We start from the raw sequence: 22,109 nt of genomic DNA, 5'->3' as shown, positions 1-22,109 counted from the left end.
CCTCTTAGTTGTTTGTTTGGTAATCTGATTTTGTCTGATTTTTGAGGCTGCTATGTGAGGTTGTGGTTACTGATGCTGCCTCTGGACCTCACCTCCAACATCACATAACATCCCCTCCACCTCCCCTCTGGTGTGTTATTCTCCACAATTCAGCACAGTCAATCCCAAATCATGTCTGTGAAATGATCACCCACACCATCCCCACCCCCACCGCGTCGGAGCGGCACACTACAGCACGCTCCACATAAATGACCTACTTTGCACATTAACACACATTTACACGCGGGCCGAGATCGGGGACGGCTTCCTAGTTGATGAACCCAGACGCACTCGCCTCACTTCTAAACGTGGCTCCGTTCCAATTCTTAGAAAACCCTTCCCTCTTCCAGCACTGCGGGCCCAAAGAAGCCGTGGGGAGCCCTGTAGAACGGAGCCGATGCTAAAACGACAACACTTCTTGGCAAGGAGGCTAACGACGTTTACCCGAGAGGAGACTGAGGGCAGCCAGGAAATGGAAGCGCAGCAGCGAAGTGAAGACTGTGGAGTGCAATACTCAGCAGTGCAACAGTGCATTAAAGTCAACAAATAAGAGCAATGCACAGTGATGGTGCTACCCGTTTGTCCTCACTCTTCAACACATTATAATGGGACTGTCTGATTATCGTCAATATTCAATATTATCGGCAATATTTTTGAAGACCATTTTTTCATTCATTATTTTCATGAAAGGTGTAAATCAGATTTGAACCACTAGATGGTACTCAAGTATAGTGTACGGCGTACCTGCGTGAGACATTAGCTTGACACAGAAGTTGCCTGTATATGTTTTTCAAATGTAGCCAGCGACACCGCCTGTGAGTGTGCACCATTTTGCACTGTTTTGTTTATATTTGCCGACCAAACGCCTCAGTAAGCCTTGACTGTCGGGACAAAGGCTCTGCTGCGCGATCACCACCATCGGTAGTCTTTTTTTCCCAGTTGAGAAAACTGTCCGTGTCAGTCGTCGGTGTTCACGCGTGTTCATTCTGTCTAAAACCGAAATATTCCCACACTGTGACTGTGGCATTGGCTTTAAAAACTATCGCTTTTTGTCGTCATTCATGCGTCTGCTGGCTCACGAAGCTAACTGCTGCTAAGGTAGAGCTAGTAGCTAGTGGCAGCGTCGGAGAAAGTAACGTGTAGGCTTCACTTTTGAGTCTTGTGGGGCGTTTGAGGGCCACCGAAAATGCCAAAGCACTTGACAAAAAAAACAAAACAACTCAAACGTTTGCCAAACAACTGGGGGCTTTCTATGAAGAGACCAACGTGAATGCACGTACTGCTCCTCTCAACGAGCAGCAGGTGCCGTCTTATTATTAAAATATTGTAATTATTCATGATAGTGATGGTAATGTTTATAATAATGAGAAAGATTGTTATTTATTTGTATGTACTTTTTGTGTTATTATTAGAGTTATTATTGTTTTTATTTATTTTTGGTGTTGTATTTCTGTGTCTTCTCTTTTCGATTGTTTTGTGTGGATTTTCATCTTTCTGGGTATCGTGGACTGGGGTGGAGTCGGGGTTGTTTCTTTTTCTTTCTTTTGTCAATTAAATAAATTGGGGGAAAAATACAAACAGAAATTTAAAAAAACAATAAAAAGAGGCGACAGAACATTTGTAGTTCTAAACATTTGTATTTTTACTTACTTTTTGTCTCTCGTGACATTATTCTCCTCTCTTATAGCATTGGTTACAATTAGTACTTTAATTTTTTTAATATAATTTTATAGATTTATCTTATTTCATATGTATTACTTATTACTATATGTATTTATTTTTAGTTTCATTTTATATTTATTTTTTCTTACTATATATATATATATTTATATATATAGATATCATTTTCTATAATATATATAATTTATTATAATAAAACTGCACTATATAGTGATACAGTATTATTAAAAATTATATTATAAATAGTAAATATCAATTTTAGAATTTATAGTATATATTATATTATGACATCATTTTATTTCATTAACACATAATTATACTTTAATAATATAATAATTATATATAATTGAAATGATATATATCTTAGCTGTTCCTAGGACTGCTCTTCTGGACGGAGATGTCCAATGTTTCTCCAGGTATCTGCTGGAGCCACTTCTCCAGTGTGGGGGACACGGCCCCCAGTGCTCCTATGACCACGGGCACCACAGTTGTGTTCACCTTCCAGGCTCTTCCTTGAGCGCTTGGTATTTGTCTAGTTTCTCGTGTTCCTTTTTGCTGATATTGCCGTCATTGGGGATGGCTACATCCATCACAGTGGCTGTCCTCTGCTGCAAATGACGATGACATCATTACGTCCGCACGTCTGCCTTAACCGAGTGTTGAGGCAGAGCAGATGGACAATATAGGTTGGATATTTTGGGACCTTTTAAGATGGAAACACTGAAAAATACGTACCGTACTAAAACGATTGCCTATTGCAAAGATCTGCTGAAGAATGGGTCTATCATTCCAGTCACTGGCACAGGGTTTTTTTTTTAATTTTGGTTTTATGTTGTTGAAATGCACAAGCAGGCAAAACACAAGCCTTCTAATTAAAGGAAGCGAGCACCGGCAGCATCCTGTGCGTCCTCAGTGTCATTTGTGCCACAGAAGCAAAGAGAGAACGTCCCGGGAGTGGGGTGTTGTGTGCAAAGAATAACGTGATGTGTCGTGTCATGCGACTTGCAGACACAAACACACGCACGCAATCAAACACAATGCAACACAACAGTGCAGGAAAAAGTCAACAAGGCTTTGGACACACGTCATATTGACTCGGGAGGATGCTTGAGTGCACAGCCCCACGCGAGTTGACATGGATAAATGTGTAAGTGCTTCCTCTTTTTCCTCTCTCTCACACACACACGCACACACACACACTTACACACACGCACACACACACACACACTGCATCCAAACTTGCTCATGGAGCATGCTAAGAAAAAGTCGTAAATGCGTAATCTGATATGCATGACTTGAGGTTTCAGCGTGACCGTCTTTCTCCTCTTGGAAATCGCAGGTTGCATCCATAATTTACGTCGGGCCTCCGTCTGTTCCTCCCCTTTTTTCACTCCGCCTCACCCTCTCCTCGTGCTCACCCCCACCCCCACCCCTTCTTCGCACTCCTGGCAATCTGGCTTTTTGCAGCTTTGCTCATTAGCATATTGCACAATGTGCAGATGCCACCTAAAATGATTCACCTTGCAGCGTTTTTGATGCTGTTGTGCACAAACACAAATGACTCTGTCAACATTTTTCTGCGCAGCGGCCCAAACGAAAGCACAGGGACAAAAAGTCTCAATTCGGGGATGTTGGCTTTCCGCTTCAAAACAGTCCGTCAGCAAACATTGAAAAAGGCGCCTCTTGCTCAGAAACAACAATGATGGAGGAGATGAAGGGTCTTGTGTATTTACTTCTCTGTAATTCCACCTGTTATCCAAGAGGAGACTGAGGGCAGCAAGAAAAGGGAGCGCTGCAGCCAAGTGGAGACTGTGGAGTACAAATACAGCATCGTCCAGAGCTGTTTATTTTCACCCAGTGACGTCACCCACACGGTCCACATGCTTGCAACCACAGTACTAGAAGTAGTATCTGCTTTTGCCAATAGAAAAACTGCTGTAGGGAGCAGAGTGGGTACCATGACGTGGTAAAGGGGCACTCTCTGGCTTGGTACTGACATTGACAGTTGATGCGGCCGTTCTTACAAACATAGGACAGCCCTGAAAATACAGTAATCCCTCATTTATAGCGGTTAATTGCTTCCAGCCGTGATCATTTCCACAAAGTAGGATTCCTTATTTATAAATGGAATACTTTGGCCGTGAGAGCATCGAAAATCTGTTTACCACCTAAATACGCTTTTTAACATTATTAGAGCCCTCTAGACATGAAATAACACCCCTATAGTCACCTTTACACTCCTATTACCCAATATAGTAAACATAATAAGAGAAAAGACATGAATAAGACCTGTGCTCATGTGTGTTGCTGTAAAACCGTTGTGGCACTCTTGGACAGGAAGCGATATCGGGGGGTTCAGAGTTGCATTTTAGCTCGCCGTGGGTTACACCGTGTCAGGGATTATTGTGGCTGTTGTGAGATCACTCAAAGCGGCAATAAAAGCCTGTTGTTCCGGCGATCAAGTCTGGTGCTTGTGTGTCTCACCCAACATTACTGACACCTAGTGACCAATGTAGAATACTACATATCACCACAACATCTTTGAATGCGTCTTTGGAATGCACTGCATTTGTATTTTACTTCCATTTTTATGCTTGAAAATGCTTAATTTGGGCAAAAAAATACATCAAATATGCTTAAAAATCAATATTTTTTAACAAATAATAGGCCGTATTCAGCCACGAAACTGTTTGGCTCATTTCTTGAAACAGACAACTTGGAACTACAAGAGTCTTGACTTCCTTACTGAGACGAAGAAGCCAAAAACGTACCACTTCCGCACGGAATGAGAGGAGAACCTTTTTTCTTTCAATAGACCTCGGTCACGGCATGTCCGTCTCAGCCATGGCGTGTGGGCTGGGCTCTGCTGGCTCAGTATCCAGTCTCCATGAGGTGTGAAAGGTCATGTCTCATAACATTACTGATGCCTAGTGACCGAAACACTACAATATTTCTTGACTAACAATAGGTCATAGTCAACCACCAAACAGCCATCATTTATTCATTTATTAATATTCGAACCGCGATATAGCGAGGGACAAATGTATACGGGTTCACCGCAGAGACATGAGACACGATCACAAGGCCTTTCACTTGGAACAAGCACACCCTGTTCTCTTAGTTATCTGGCATACACGCACATAATTGCGTTATGAGTCACCTTCCCGTTTCTTGTCAGACGCTCAGCCACCTAGCCAGGACCAATCCACCAACCAAAGGTTAACAGGAAGTCTCCTGACCATTGGGGCCGCCTCCACAGAAGGCTTATGAGGAAGAGGAGCTCAGTTTCACTTCAGAGACCGCTTGGACCACGCTAGACTTTGGCTGGGTGGCTGACCGCTCTCTCCATTGCTGGCATTGCAATTGCTCGTATTCACTCCAAATGGAATAAATTGCTCAACGGGCCTGTCACGATACCAGATTTGGCTGGTCGATAATTGTGGTATAAATTATTGTCAATAATCGATATGATCGGCATTTTAATTTTTCATTAATTATATGGCATAATATCGACTCTGCTGGTGTATGATTGTCAGGAATTACTGAAAAATCCAGGACATTGTGGGCACCTGTGCAAATCAAGAATACGGGGGGCGCAACGAACCACACCCCTCTTACCTGGCTGACGCGCCAGAGTTGCTGCTGCATTCGAGTCGTCGCTTCCCGGGGAAACGTAGCCACAGGAGGACACGGGGTGGCAGACTTGTGAAGCTCAGAACCTGGCTGCCATTTTCTCCCGAGGTGGTGCGGTTCCCACATAATGCTCCGCCGGACTACGAGGACTGTTTTCGCCACTTGGTCGTGTTCCCTTTTTTCCTCGTCACTACTTTCCAACAAATGCGACATATTTGTTCGTCTGTGTTCATGTGCTCACCTTGTTCATTCTGTTTAAAACCGAAATATTCCCACACAAAAATCATTGATTATGTGCCTTCATTCATGCTAGCCGTATGCTGTCTCACGAGGCTAACTGCTAACACTTTATGCTCTGTGTCCACTCACTTAGCCCCGCCTTCACAAAGATGCTGAATGAGAGGACAGGAGGGTTCACTCTCTCTGGTCACTCCACTATAGAACCGATGCGCACAGACAGATGCAGAGTGAACGCTCTTGTCATCCGGCCTGTGTGGCACAGAGACGAGCAGATGGAACACACGCATGCACGCTCATGTTTATCCAGGGCGTCATAATTATCGACCTGTTTTTTTTTTTCATGTTTGATTAATCGATTTATCCATTATGGTGGCAGGCCACCATACTCAACGTACTTTTTGCCCTGGTAAAAGGGTCGGACCAAACAACACCAACAGCAGGTGTAAAACCACAATCCTTACCAGTGGAGGAGGGTGTTCCTGCGTTTGGCTTTGACAAATTCTGTTCCTTAATCCTCATCGATCACAGCCCCCCCACCATGTCTGAAATGAAACAAAAGCGACAAGAAACGTCAAGAAAGTGTGACGAACAAGCAACAACAACAACAACAACAAAAACCACACGCACAAAATGTGCTTTTCAGTGATAGGAAAACAAGACTCTGGGTGGCGTGGTTTATCGAGATGTAATAAAGCACCCCTGTCGCGCGCCTGACAGATTGGAGGCGTCTAACAAGGACTGACAGCGCTGGAGACAACGTGCCCCCCTCCCCCCACTAATCCCTGACAAATATCACACATAAAACACTTTAAATGACAAAACGCACGTTGATTTTTCTGGTGTTGTCGCGTTGCCAAAGCAGCTGTCAGTTGAGTCTGTTCAGGCTGTCATGGGTTCCACTTCAGGCTCGCCACGTCCACACGCCGCAAACCTTCTGGATGTCTGGCGGTTCACATGACGGCAGCACAAGGGGGCCTTAAATATCTTTACAGGCGACATTTAATTACTGTTAACGCCAGCCAGCTAAATACGCCTCTATGAGTCCAATTAAATTAGTCATATGGCTTTTAATTAACTAAATACGATCTGATATTGTAATTTCACACTCGGATATGGGAAACGGAGAGAGGGCACTTGAGCACAGAGAGAAGCTTGGCGCTCGTTAAGAACTGTATCGGAGCGCTTCTAATCGAGGTTTGCACTTTGGACCCAAGCAGGTATGTCCGCCATGTTTACATCTGTATTGTTACTACAGGGTAGAGGAACCATTTCATTCAATTTCATTATAATTACTGGAGTCAATAATAATGACCGTTGCTGCAAAGAAGGCAAAGTGAAAGAATTCTGTAGATGGCGTGGAATGGATTGTTGAGTCATCGCCCGGTGAGGCAATGGAAGAGCAAACGGAAGAGCGCTACTCGGCTGCAACCAGCAGAGGCACTGTTGCTTCAGTCTCAACTCGTCTGCCGCCTCACGCCGCGACTGGCATGTGAACGGGAGTCCACAACGTCCTTTTAAAAAGACTTTGCTCAGAAAAGAGCAATTCATCGAAGAATTGATGGTTAAGCGAGTCGAGCGAGGACATTTATCATTAAAAATGCCATTCGTTCATTTCATTCATGTGTTCTCAAGTAATTAGCTGGCATTCACTTGAAGATAAAAATCCATCTTGTGAATATGAATGTGAACAATGTGGAATTTTTGGTACAGGTTTTTGCAAAATTTTCACAAAGCAGGATTCCTTATTCATAAATGGAACATTTTGGTAGTTAGAGCATAGAAAACCTGTTACCTCCTTCTAAATTCAATTTTCAACATTATTGGGGCCCTCTAGAAATGAAATAAGACACCTATAGTCTCCTTTACGCTCCAATGACCCAATATAGCAGACATAATAAGAGAAAATAAGACACAGCAAACCTGGAGAGACTCACGTCGCCGATGCACTTTAATGGCTTTATTAACAGCGGAGAACACTGCAGGACTTTACATCCACGCCAACATAAACACACTTCCCAACTCTCTCCAAACTCAGCACTGAGCCTAGCTCTCCTGCTTGTGACGCCGCACCGTTACTTCCCGATGAAATAAAGCTGTAATGACACTCTGCCGTATATATAGTAGCACAGCTTTGTTCTGTGAGTTGTGTAGAATAACAAGCCTAGTTGTTCTTTACAATTGTTCTTTTATCCGCAGTCCCACAGTGCCCTCTACTGGTCAACATGTAACAGTATAATTATATGTATCTGCAAACACAACAAGCTTATAATCACAGACATGTCAATATGTGCACGCACAAATTCAAAATGGCCGCCGACCTGTCTATTACGGCCACCTGCCTATAGCGGCCACTTTTGCCGTTTCCCTTTAGTGGCCGCTATAGACAGGTTTGTTATTGTTCTTTTTTTTACTTCCTTAGAGCATAAGAGAAAATAAGACATATATGACATAGAAATCCTCTTTACCACCTCCTACATATGCGTTTTAACACATTTAGAGCCCTCTAGACATGAAATAACACCCCTATAGTCACCTTTACACTCCTATTACCCAATATAGTAGACATAAGACCATAACAAGAGAAAAGACATAAAACATAGAAAACCTGCTTACAGCCTTCTAAATAGTTTAACATTATCAGAGTCTTCTAGACATGAAATAATGCCCCTCTAGTTACCTTTACACTCCTATTACCCAATATAGTAGACATAATAAGAGTATATAGAATAAGACTCACATGTTAGCAGTGGGAGACTTCCTTGCTGTTGTTGTTGTCGTTTACCTCCTGTTCTGTACAGTACTTCTGCGGTGGCTATTTTCATATCAGTGTAACATTACTGACACCTACGGTATTGACCAGTGTAGAACACTACACGCACACACAATACAACACATCATGTCTTCGAATGCATCTTCTGAATGCCTTATACAGTATCTGTACTTCTAGTTCATTGAGGGTAAAATACGTAAAATGTGTATATTTTTGATGAATAATAGGCCGTATTCCACCACAAAACAGTGACTTAATATATTTTGGAAAAACAGTGATAGAGTGAAGGCGCACAAGCGGCGAGGGATTCCTGTAGTCTCGCACGCATTTCTCATGTTTTCCTTTCCTGCTCATCTTGACGCTCAATGAGCCTCAGCGAGTAACGTGAACTTGGCAGCGCCGGTCCCCTGATGGCCGGTAATGAAACGTGAGGTGTTTGCCGACTCTGACGGCGAGGAAACATGGCCGCCGAGAGCTTTGGCGCCCTTGCAGAGGAGCTTGCCCGCAACACCATCAGAGAAACAACAAATGGGAGGCATTGATTCGCTCCTGGTTTATTTACTGCCCAGGGAAGATGAAACTAATTTCCCTGTCGCGCTTTTGTCACCCTCCTCCCACCCCATCACGCGACACAACGGGATGCATGAGAAGTGAGGTGTGCGGGCCACACACACACACACACACACACACACACACAAACACACATATACACTTTACATCTGGATTAATCTCCACTGGGCGTCATCACAGATGCCATTAAATGTAGCAGAAGGCGAGAATAGTGCAGGATAAAAAAAAAAAGAAAAAGAGGTTGGCGTTTAAATAATTTATTCCGAGGTTCATCTTGCCTCGCACCACGAGGGGATTTCTGCTTTCAATTTGCACTGCTTTTTTTTTTTTCCTTGCCGTATTCAAATGGCGGGAGCAGATTTGTTGTGATTGGCACACGGAAGGTCAACGTTAGCGAGCTAGCGTCAACGGCGTCCTCAGCGGGTTGGTATGCCGCTCTATTAGCACGCAAGGATGGCGTTGCGATGTGTGTGTGTGTGTGTGTGTGTGTGTGTGTGTGTGGCAGGCTTTGTTTACTTGAGTGTGCGCTGGCTGACGCTTGAGAATAGGCCTACGGAGCGCGGAGACAGTGGTGTGTGTCGGAGCTTATTAGGCTTCCTTCCAAGGACACGGTAGGCTGCAGACATTACACCGGCTGGTGAAAGGACACGGCAAAAAAAAAGAAGAAAAAAAAGAAATAAGACGAGTCATAAGGGGGTTGAGGAGGAATACAAAAAAGGAGGAGCGCGCCAGTGAGGAAGGGAGGCGTTTTAGAGAGGAAGGATAAAGTCACGGCTCTCGTGCATGTCCTCGCAGTGTGTGTCACCGTGGGACCGAGGAGATGACGGTGAAGGCAAAGGGTCATGTGTGACAGTGTGAGCCTCCAGTTGACAAAAAGAACTGCAGGTTTCCATTCGAAATGGACATCTGACGACATTTCCTTGATCCTTTTCTTCTTATGTATGGAATATTTTAATGGCATCTGTGTGTGAATGTTCTGAACTCCTGTTTTCATGCTGTGCCCATCTCACTACAGCTGTCTTGACACTGACTGAACAACGTCCCTGCTGGTTTCAGCCAAGTATTGCACTCCATTTTGCCTCATTTGCTTTAAGACACAATTAGGGCTGCAACTGAAGATTACATACTTTGTTAGGCCTGTCACAATAACACATTTCGCTGGTCGATGACTGTGCTGCAAATTATCGTCGATAATCGATTTTATCTACAAAATATTTTGAGACCATCCATCTTCTATGCCGCTTATCCTCATTTGGGGCATGAGCGTATGCTGGAGCCAATCCCAGCTGACTTCGGGCGAGAGGCGGGGTACACCAAATAAACACCAAAAAAATAACCATTGACACTACGGACAATTAACCTAACATGCAATGTTGGGAAGAAACCCACACCCGCACGGGGAGAACATGCAAACTCCACACCGAGATGCCCAAGCGGAGATTCGAACGCAGATCTTCCCAATCTCCCTTTTTTAAGACAATTTTCTTCATTAATTGTCCTGAGAGGTGTAATTCACATTTGAACCACTAGATGGTACTCAAGTACTGTATAGTGTACGGTGTAGTAATAATTCCTAAATACATGATGATACAGGTCAAAGGTACAGCATACACGTGTACCAGCCCACAGTTTGGATATGTTTATGTCTTTGTGCTACTTTGACAATGTTTTTTGTTCGTCAGTCTTTCAACCTGCCATAGCAAAGTGAGGCAAACTATACAGCGGCGTCCAAAATGATTAGAACGCCTGACAGATCTGATAATGTTGACCTTTTTTTGCCTCCAAAACATGACTTCATTTCATAATGTGCATGAAAAATGCAGACGGTTGCTCTGAGCACAACAAAGTGAAGTGAGTCCTGCTGTTTTTGTCCACTTTTAAGTTGAATGTTTGGTGCGTCCACCTTTTGCAGCAGCGCATCCGTGTGGCATGGTGCCAGCATATTTCCTGACAACTTCAGCACTGATGTTATCCCAAGCCTTCTGCAGCCTTTCAATGTACAAGAGCAAGTTTCTTTCCCAACTTGCCCCAAATTTGCTCAATGGGGTTGAGGAAGGAAGCATGATTGTGTGACACTGACAGTGAAAGGAAAATGATGTAATTCTCCTCATGATGGCTCTATTCTATGGTTTGCAGAGCATCATGATGACTTGTAGCTATTTCATGTGTTATAAGTCTTGTAATGGCCAACAAAACAAAACCAGCTGAAACCTGTTGAATATGTCAAGTGTTCCAATATTGTTGTATGTTTGTGTGTGTATCTATGGGGCTTGTGTCAAAAATAGACATTTTTATGGCCGTCTCGATTACTTTTTCCACCATTTGTTGGCAAGTCTGGAACAGAACCCCCGCGAAAAGTGAGGCGCTGCTGCACATAGTTTCAAAATGATGATGAAAATGCGTGTGTGTACTCCGGGTCATCAGCGAGAAGACAATCATCCACTGTTTAGACGATATCAAAGCACAGCCACACACATGCTGGGCATGGAAAAAAAACACCAATAAAAGACATTTATATATGATGTATATTAATATTATATTATATGTATAATATCATATTATAATTTTACTATTTATTTATATTAATTATTTATTTTTTATTGACTTTTTACATTATACATTTATACATTTATTATTTGATTTACTTTTGCTTAGAAAATTACTGACATATAGAATGATAACAAAAAATATAGGGGAAAAAAATCTACTTTTACAGTCTACAATGTATTTAAAAATTCATAGTAATTGTTGTGAATACAATTGTATGTATACTTAGTGTCCTAAGTTAAATTTCATTTCATGGCAATTCAATTAATTTAATAATTGTAACAACAAACAATAATATAGTAAGGAATTATAATAATGATTAATTAATAATTAAAAAAAGACCCTGTCAAATCTCCACCAATCAAGTTGTAATTTGTTGTGCTTGTGCGGGATCCTATTCCATTTTGTCCACTTGCATGGCCAAAAATCCCTGCTCTTATTGCTTTTGCAGGCGACAAAAGCCTTGGCGGAGGTTGCGCCCACTTTCCCAGCACTCGTAAATGTCCTCTGCCATGAGCGTGGCGCCGGCAGCCCTTTGCACCCGCGTGCACCGAAGGGAAACTCTGCACCAGCATGACTCAGCATCGAAGAATGCACGGATGGTTACGTCTCCCCCTCCCTGCTGCCGTGGGCAGGTCTAAATGCACTCAGTAATTATCAAGGTTATTTTCTCCAGAAGGCCAAAACCCCGTTTATGGGTACGAGCGTGTGTCACTGGGCCGTGGCTTTGGACGAGCGTGGTGAAAATGTGGGCCTCGGTGACCGTGCGGCTGCCAGATTTTGCCGCTTTAAGAAAGAATAACATTTTGCTCATGGAGTCGTGCGACCCAGCGCTTCTCCGCATGCGTACGACAAGGAACCCTGCTTTGAATATTTCAACCGTCCAACTGTCCATCGCAATCTTTTTTCTTCTTTGTGTTTTTTTAGGGGTGTCATGGCGCCGCTCCCAGCAACATTCAATTCACAAGAGAAGATGACAAAGCCAGAGGGAGGGGGCTGGTGTTTACACCCACAAGGACACAAACTAAAGCTACACATGCTGAAATAAGTCACTTTTCCAAGTGTATGGATGCAATAAAAACTTACCTGACACTTTTAATCCATGACTTGATGCCTGGATGCATGTAATGCGGAGACAAATATCAAACGGTCGCATTTTAACAGCATTTTTGTATTCATCAATGAATTAAAATAGACTGAAAAATCATGTGTGTGTATTTAGTTAGTCAGCGGCTGACGCGGCAGCTACATTCTCCAAGCTAGACATAATTAGTGTCCTCATGAAACAACCCAAACGAGACATTTCTCAATCCACAGCCTGATAATTGCACATTACTTACAGACATAGAGTCTCCAAGGCAGAAGCGTATAAAAAAAGAGCTTTGGGTTTTCGCTCTACCAGGAGTGCCCCCATACGGCCATGTACTGACAAATCAGAGGATGCAAAGGCCACTGATATTTTAACCCATAAAAATGAAAGACAACTGTATATATTTTCACATACAAGTCGCAAGACCAGCCAAACTATGAAAGGAATATGGTACATGTTACACTACAACCTATTGTACAATTTCTAAGGGAGTGATATTCATGTGGTGAAATCTACATACTGTATATAGCGTGAGCGAGCAGCCAGGTGAAATTCACACTAAAATCCTTTCTACTGCGCTACAGATGCACAAATCAACAGGGCAGCAACCTTGTTCTTCAAATGCTATCCCGAGAAACCGCCATCCTCGCCAAACGACTGGCACACAGCGGGTAGGAAAGTTAATATTCAAGCAATCCGTGAAAGGGTGCCCTTAAATAAACATGGGCATGACGGTGATGCGGTATTTATTTATCGCTGATGTGGGGATAAAGAGTTCCACTTTTATGGCCGCAGTTCAACAGTGTTGTAAAACGTTTAATAGTTTTCTACTGTTATTGGTGCAATCCTGTTCCTTTTACCACAACCTGGGCTTGCAGAGCACATTTCCTTCTGGCGAGGGACACACAAGGGAAGGCCAGTGGTTAACAAGGATGTAAAAAAACAAAAAAAGACAGTGAGCGCTTGAGAACTAAGCGTTAGAGTAACAAGGTAGGTATTATAGCCGTTAATTAGAGGCAACGTTGCCTTGTGAATGGGATGCTTGTCTTGCTGCTGCAGTTGACACTCGTGTGCAAACAAGAGCCTGCAGCGAACTTGACTTGCCAGCTCTAAAGTAAATTTGCATGTAACAAACTGTTAGTTGGCCGAGGTCAGCGGAGCAAGCACACACCCCCACAAAAAAAAAAAAATTAATTCCCTGCTTCCTTCACAAAGGCTGCTTCCTCTCATGGTTTGATGGCGCGGGCCGGGCTTTGTTAAGTGTGCGGAAATGCCTCCAGAGGGAATGAAAATACTGGCAAGTCCCTGCAGCTCATTCTGGAACAAGAGAACGACTGCAGACCCTGCAGCTGCACCGTCGAAAACACGCAAATACACACGCACACACCACACAAGCGGCCGTGTCGGTGCAGCGCTCGGGTTACGTACGGAGATAACCGTGTTAACCCAAAGAACATAAACACCGGTGTGCGGTTACAAGCCTGTCAGGGGAAACCGACACTGGCCGGTTTGCAATCTAAAGTTGGGCTAATGTTGCCATGGCTGCCACTAAATGATAGGAAAAATTACCTGAGGACGGAGGGTGGGGTGGGGGAGACACACGCGGCAGTTGCATAGTTTTCAGGTCACAGGAAGTGGACCTGCACCCGCGAGTCCCATCAATTTCTCCCATCAGGTGTCGGGTAAACGTCAAAGCCGTCAAGACTCAAAAAGGAAAGTTGACTGTTGTGTTTATTAGGAAGGCTGGCAATCAGGCAGAGTTTGATCATACATATATCGTGTGGCACCCCCCTCCATCAGCGACGTGGAACAACATTGTTTATTCCATGTCTGAATAACATTCACAGCACGCATATTAAAGCACATTTTACATATTTTTGGGCTAAATGAAGCATGTTCAAGCATAAAAATGGCTAAATGAAATAAAATACGAACATAAGGCATTCAGAAGACGCATACGAAGACGTTGTGTTGATATGTTTTTGATTGATTGGGATGCTGCCGATCCGCTGTATTTTCAAGATCGGACGATATCGGCTTCCGCCACATCGGGCCGATCCATAGAACGTGTAACTCTGAGCCACACTCCAACACGGCAGGTGCGGTCATGCGCCTCAAAGCCGGTTGCCACTCGACTCCCGCCGCCCGCGAGAAAAAGAAAACGCAACACCACCGTGCAGACATGTCCGCGGTGTACCGTGGTGAAGAGCTACTTTCATAAGCATATTCAATCCAAAGATTCATGTGTGTAACAAAAGCTTATTATTATTTTATATAATAATAACAATAAAAGATCGGCACAGAATCAGATCGCCAAGACTGATTAAAAAAAAACGTATCCAAAGCCAAAACAAATGTGGATCGGGATATCCCTAATATGTAGTATCCTACACTGGTCCCTAGGTGTCAGTAATGTTACATTGATGAGACATTAGCCACTGCAAAAAGTACTGTGTAGAACAGGAAGAAGAAAAAAAAGAAGCAACTCTCCCAATGCTAACATGCGTGAGTCGATATTATGTCCCATTTTCTCTTTTTATGTCTACTATTTTGGGTATCAGGGGTGTAAAGGTGACTGTAGGGGTGTTATTTCACATCGAGGGGGCTCTAATAGTGATAAAAAGCATATTTAGAGAGTCATTAACAGGTTTTCTATGCTCCAACTACAAAAATACATTCGTTCTTCTCATTCTCATTCTCTCTTCTCACTCAAATCACCGACCGTTTGTGTAATAATGATAAAACTTTGAGGATATATACATGACATGTATGCTAGCATGTATTTTAAAGCATATTGAGCACAACCCATAGGGGGCGTCACAATGTTCACCAAATCAACTCTCGTTGACTAGCTGTTTAGCTTCCTGTGTAGCAGTCGGCGCCAACAATGGCGACTGATGCGACATCCAGACCATTGTCGGAGCAGAAACTAATCCATATGGAACATCAGTCACTTTTATTGTGCATGCTGTTGCTCTAAAACTGCTCATAATAATATCACGTTCATACACATTACCAGTCAAAAGTTTGGAGACACCTTGTCATTCGATAGCATTACAAAGCGACTCTAAACTTTTGACTGGTAGTATAACTACTCATATGTGGGCTTGCTGAGATGCTCCTCAGTGTGCGCCATTGTTTCTTTGGTTTTGCCAAATTTTTGGCACTTTTGCTGAAGGGAAAAAACGGAAATGCTGACCAATCACAGCTCTGCGGCCCGCGTCGCAGTTGACGCGAAGTTAGAATTTTTTAGAGGTGCTGCGCCGCCGTGACGCCGAAGCATAATTCAGGCTTCACTTGCTTCCTCAAGGGTCAGGACAACCGCGAAACGATCGATCATCAATTTTCAATGACAGGAAATGACTTCCAGTGTCCTTTGCTCGTTGGATCGTACAAAATGGTCTCCTCAGGCATGCTGTAACACTTCTTAAACATTCCATTACCTCACGCTGTGGCCATCCCGACTCGGTCACGAGCACGTGTTTGTGATCAGGAGACGGCACTCCAGAAACAGATGATTGCAATCAAACAGTCAATGGGAGCCACTTCAGGCAAAAAGGCTCTAGATTGGGGATCGCTGCATTGTTCCAAGCACTGCCGGCTAATGTTTGAGCAGACACTGAACACCCATTAGTCATAATAACCGCCTGGCTAATTATAACGCCGTACGATTGTACAATCGATGAAATACCAAAGTAAAGATTGTACACCGTCTCCCAGAGACACTCACACTGACTTTGACTTGACCCAGGAAATGCAACACACTATTTTTTTGCCTAATATTTCCAGTAATGTGTACCTCCCACACACAACTGACACTCATCCAACCACCAGTCTTTTTTTAGCACATCGACTAATTGTGACCGCCTTATAAGCCATATAAGACGACGCATGGTGCAAACTTTATCGTCCTAAAGGCGACCAAGCAGCATCGTGATGCAAACCAGCAGTGGCGGAGAAGCTTGCGAGACAGCTGCTCGACTTTCTCTCCCTGTCGCTGTCACATTCGTGAACAACACACACACACACACACACACACACACACTTTCCCAGCCCTTCTTTTTAGGCAGTGACAGCAGGCACCGAGCGATGACATGAGGAGCGTCTCTGGCAGGCGGCACTAAACAGAAATATCTGCTCTGACAGTCCAGCGCCGGCCGTCCACTTCAAACCGCACGTACGCAGCTGTCACTGAACTTGCCACTCCTCTTGCCAACCTTGCTGGGTTTTTTTCTTTTCTGCATGCGCTTCACTCTTCTACCAGACACTCTTTATGGACACAAAATGCTGGAAAAAACCTCCTTCGGATGACCAGGCTTTATTTTATGATGTGCAGAGAAGCCTACTTTTTTTTTTTTTATAAAGCTGTCCTCAGGGAGATAAAAGAGAGAAATGGGAGACATATTGCCAATGCTCCCGATTTTTTTTAAAACTCTTGGATTTTACTACTCCTCTCCCAGTGTAGTCGGGAGGATCGGCAGCCTGGCGATGTTCTTGGCAAAGGCGGGGCGACTAGTGAGTGGATGCAGAGTGTTAGCAGTTAGCCTGGTGAGGCAGAAATGTTTTCGCGCCACCCCCGATTTGAAATCACAAATAAAGTCGAAACTAAAACCAGCGAAATGCAACAAAATGTGAGCGCAGTGAAGCATACACGCGTATTCAAGAGTCAAACTGCATGCTGAGTACAACAAATTCATGCATGTTGGCAGGTGTACTCTAATACTGAAAGTCTTCCCTGCCTCCCATGCCCCCCCCCCGGCAGTTCACCACGCCCACCCCATGGGGGCCCGCCGCACTATTTGAGAAGCACTGGCATGTGCTAACATGAATGAAGGTACAGAAGCGAAGGTTTCTGAGGCAAATGCCACAGTGTGGGAATATTTCGATTTTAAACAGATTGAACAAAGTGAGCGCATAAACACAGACGACCGACTCGGACAGTTTTCTCAACTGGGGGAAAAAAAACTACTGATGGTGGTGCCTCGGGCAGCGGAGCCTTCGTCCCGAAACTCTACGCTTACTGAGGCGTTTGGTCGGCAAAGTAAATATAAATCAAGCTAACGTGGCTCACACAGGTGCACAATACTTGAGTACCATCTAGTGGTTCAAATGTGAATTACACCCATCATGACAATAATGAATAAAAAAGTGGTCTAAAAAATGTTGCTGAAAATATCCATTGTTATTGTGACGTGCGTGTGTTGATATAAATCCGCTATGTAACTGATCTACTGTCGTCTGAACAGCCTGGTCGCATATATCCGACCTGTACGTCATCCAAAGTGGTGGTTTACCACGTGAGCCTTGGATAAAGGGACTCACCGATGTAGGCAAAGCTTCTTCTTGTCAGTGAAAAAATATTTTTTAAAAGTGTAAGTGAAGTGGTTCCTGCCTCAGAACAGACGTTGCAGCAAGTTACACACAAAAACTAAAAAAAATAATGCTGGGAAGCCCACACGGGGCGTTTACCCAGCATGTCTTGTGGGTGTTACTGGTTGTGTTATTTTTTTGGGTGATCGTGAGTGAGGTAGGTTTGGTTGGAAGAAGCGTCACAACACTTACACACTAAAACACTTGCATAATAATACTACTTTATACTGACTTCCAACCCGCAAGTCATGCTGGGAAGCCCGCGGGCACACACAGGAAGTGTACCCACCATGCCTTGCGGGTTGCACCGTGGGTGGGGTAGGTCTTTGCTTTGAGGAACTGTCAAGCTAATTCATTCCAAACAGAGAGTACTTCCTTGAGCGTGGCTTTATCAGAGTTTTTTCACCATTTGCTGGTAGTCCTGGAACGTAATCCCACAAAAAGCCGGGGCATCTACTGTAAAATACTGCAGGTTAAGTCAATGTTCGCTCGGTGGGGCCGCTTGGCAACCCTGGCAGAAAGTAGAAATAGCGGCTCCTAGTACCTGCTTGTGTCAGCAAATATGGCGGCAACTGGAAAAGCAGCATGATAGTGTATTATATACTGTTTAGCTATCGAGCTGGGCTGCGTCTGGCTCCCGTCCACAGCAAGTAGTCGCGTGTATGTTGAAGCATGAATCAGGATGATTTGGGACGGAGGCCAACTGTTGCAGCCGCGCACCCGCCTGCCCGCCTGCCCGCCCGCCCCCACTTGACCAGCCTTACGCAGGCTTAGCTCCTTGCCGCTTTCATTTGGCCGCGCTTTTGTTGCGACTTTCTTTCTTCTCACGCAAGAACCGGCTCGCTTTCTCCTGCGCTCGCTCTCTGTCTGTTTAGCGCTCGGTCGTCTGGAAGCCGCAGCCGTTCTCAATTAGGAGGGTCAGGGAGAATAACTGGGGCGCTGGTATCCAAAGCTTGGAAGATTGTGTGTGTGTGTGTGTGTGTGTGTGTGTGTGTGTGTGTGTGTGTGTGTGTGTTGCATGGGTGGCAGTGCAGAGCAAGTGTGTGCTGCATAAATCTGCTCTGCGTCAACAGGTTGTCAGTGAACTCTGACCTCTATATTTAAAGAGACGGGGAGAATATGACAAAGCTGCTAATGTTGTAATGTTGACTGGTGAGCTACGCCGATGGAATGTAAAGGCTCATTGCTGCTCCAATTAAGACAAAAAAAAGTGTAATATATACTGTGTATATATATATATATACATACATATATATATATACATACATATACACATACATATATATGATCCACTCACACACACTCACTCCCACTCAGCCCTCTTGAGGAGAGCTGCTCTAATTGCTTTGTTTCAACGGTCCCCTCTGAGTGGGAGAGGAACAGCAGGCAGCACTTTTACAAGACACTTTTTGCAGGTGTCACCTTTGAAAGTGAGAAGCTGGAGCCAAGACACACACACACGCACGCACACGCACGCATGCACGCTCACATGCACGCACGCGGCAGGTTCATACACAGCGTCCTCCATGCTCTTCCACACCAGATAACACATTATTTTGATATTTTTAGATATTTTATACTATTAGGTTTATGGCAAGAAAAAGCCATCTGCCATATAAACAGCAATAATGCTAAACAATGATTTGCTGAACTTTGGTTAGCTTGGTGAGCTGCAGGGGACGGGCAGAATATGGAAAATCTCTCTCGGCGTGATGCCGGCTGCTCCACGCTGATGTCGGTTCTTTTTGGATTTTATTTTTTCTTTGTATTTAGCCATTTTATTTGATTTTCTTTAATATTTCATTGCATATGTGTTCATTTTCAATTTTATTTACTTCATTGTTTATTTTATTGTTTATGTCAATTATCTATGACCTTTTTATTTTGATTGATTTTATTACATTTATTCTGTTTTATAACTACTTGATTTTATTTTTTTCCTCGAGTTATTTCCTTGCCTCTGACACCAAAGTGCGTGCTCGAATGGGTTGCAGTGGATTTCTTATCAGTATGAGGAGCGTGGTCCCACGTGTAACGTGCCTTGAGATAACCTTTGCTGGGACTAACACATAAAATTGACAATTCTAAACATGAACCATAAAAACGGAAATTTTCTCAAAAGTGGCATGTTATAGATGCTGGTGCCAATGACACCACCGACTCCCGGTACCTGTTTCCATGTATTAGCAAAAGGCATGGGCCTGTTGCTGGTTTCTGGTGAGAGAAAGTGGAGGTCCTGTGGGGGTTACGTGGTATTCCTCGCAGTCGGAACTGGGCTTGGATGCTTTGAAACCGCAGGTGTGGGCTGAGTTGCCAAAAGTCGGGCATAGGTAGCACCGGCGTTAGCTGCCTCGTTAGCATTGAGCCGCACCGGTACGGCCGCACAGTTGTCGGTTGAGGGTCACCAAATGTATACGTATAATTCATGCGTGATTAATAGGGGTGCCACAAGACACTAAGTTATCGACATGAGACGGTACACGAGAACGAAACGATACAAGATTTTAACCGTACTTTTAAGAAAAGTACAATGGAAAAATATATGACAGAATATTGCAATCTACTAATACACTCTTCTGCACTCTGTGTGTATGCTAGTGGCCCCGCCTCCACCCACCAAGACAAAGAGACTGTATGACTGACAAAAGGGCTCACTCTGTTCCTGCTGTTGTTCTATGGAACAAAATCTTCTAAAATGTTCGGTACTGAAGGGGTTGTCTTTGAAAAATGGCTGGGACTTAATGAGTTAATAAACAGTATTAACAATTCATTTTTTTCTGAAAGTGTCAGTCACAGCTGAGCATTCTTAGTCCTAAAAAGGGATAAATGAAACTGAACAGAAAGCTCGGCGAAATCAAATAAAGGCTTTCACTTGTTCCAACACTCAGGTTTCAGAACAAACAGGCGCTGGTAGCCGCCATCACTCGGCACACACACGCACACACAAACACACACACACACACACACACACACACACACACACACACACACTTGTCAGAAAATAAGCTCATTGAAAACAATTTGCAGCCCTCTAAAAAGCTCTGAGAGCGGCGTCTTGGCGAGGATCACATCTGTTTGTGAAGAGCCCAGCGTGGAGGAGTTTGGAGGGTCCTGAATAGCTCGGGTCCCGATTCAGCGAGCAAGAAAGAGCAATCAAGCTCGGCTTCCGACGGGTACCCGTCAGACGGCGCGGCCTATTGTGATGTTGGCGCGCGCTGGCGTCGGCGCCACGTGCTCGGTAATCTATGCAAATAGGCCACAGATGGACAAGGATGCCTCTAATAGGAGAACATATGGGTTGCGCTTTTGGAAACAATAATTCCTACGTTTCTGTGCGCTCTCATGTCTGTCTGAGTTATGTGTGACCGTCCTCTGGAAATTATTCAAAACCAGGGCGGCGTGTTCCCGCTGCTTCCTGCCTTGAATGGCACATGGGAAACGGAGCATTCATGAACGCCATTTCTCACCCTCGCGCTACAACAACTCCCTCTTCCAGTTCTCTCTCTCTCTCGCTCTCGCTGCAGTTGGTGTATCCTGCACGGCATTGGAGGAACGTCCCGGGCATTATGAGAAGCCATTAATGAGCGAGCGGCGTGTCGTGTTGTGATGCACGGCTGCGTATGACCGCCATTCATCAGCGCCGCCAGACACTTGACAGGCGGACGGCCAACAGGTTGTGTAATCGTATAACACGAGCATGTCAGGCCCGCCGCCACTCGGCGCCCCATTCAGGCCTCTAATGTTGTTTTCCTGCGGCTAATTGACGACGCCCGGCAGAGTACCAGTGATGGATAACGTCGCACAAAGATGGTGGCGTTGTAGCATCACATCACACTGAATCTCTAATGTTCAACACAGGCTGCTACACTTGTATTTGCTTGGACTTGGAAATAATCAGGAAGTCATGGAAATGGAAATACAGTAGATTCCTGCTTTTTTGGGGGGTTAAGGGACCCCTGAGTAATTGAGACGCTCATGAAACGACTCATACATGATGTACTAGGCGTGTCACAAATGTGACAAGATTTCTCGTTCTGAAAAATATTGTCTCACAATGATAAATAAATTAATTCATCACACAAGAAATGAAAATGAATTATGCGTGCACGTCTCTTTTCCTCGTCTCTGGCCTCCAAACAGGCAAGAAGAGCATTGGTTCAGCACCTAGAC

General features: G+C 44.2%; 1 protein-coding gene across 4 annotated transcripts in view; it reads right to left on the bottom strand.

The window, feature by feature from the left end:
• zmiz1a (zinc finger, MIZ-type containing 1a) overlaps positions 1-22,109 on the bottom strand; it is a 168,262-nt gene that overhangs the window by 93,589 nt on the left and 52,564 nt on the right. For 3 of the 4 annotated variants that reach the window (XM_054799642.1, XM_054799645.1, XM_054799644.1), the window contains exon 3: positions 6,054-6,134. The gene's annotated coding sequence lies outside the window, so the exon portion shown is untranslated. Of the gene's footprint in view, positions 1-6,053; positions 6,135-9,448; positions 9,499-22,109 lie in introns of those variants that run through there. The other variant, XM_054799643.1, reaches the window with a different exon arrangement.

The sequence above is a fragment of the Dunckerocampus dactyliophorus genome, chromosome 14, assembly GCF_027744805.1.
Source record: "Dunckerocampus dactyliophorus isolate RoL2022-P2 chromosome 14, RoL_Ddac_1.1, whole genome shotgun sequence".
Lineage (NCBI taxonomy): Eukaryota > Metazoa > Chordata > Actinopteri > Syngnathiformes > Syngnathidae > Dunckerocampus > Dunckerocampus dactyliophorus.
Note: the sequence above shows the minus strand (reverse complement) of the source record. Positions and strands in the feature narration are given on the sequence as shown.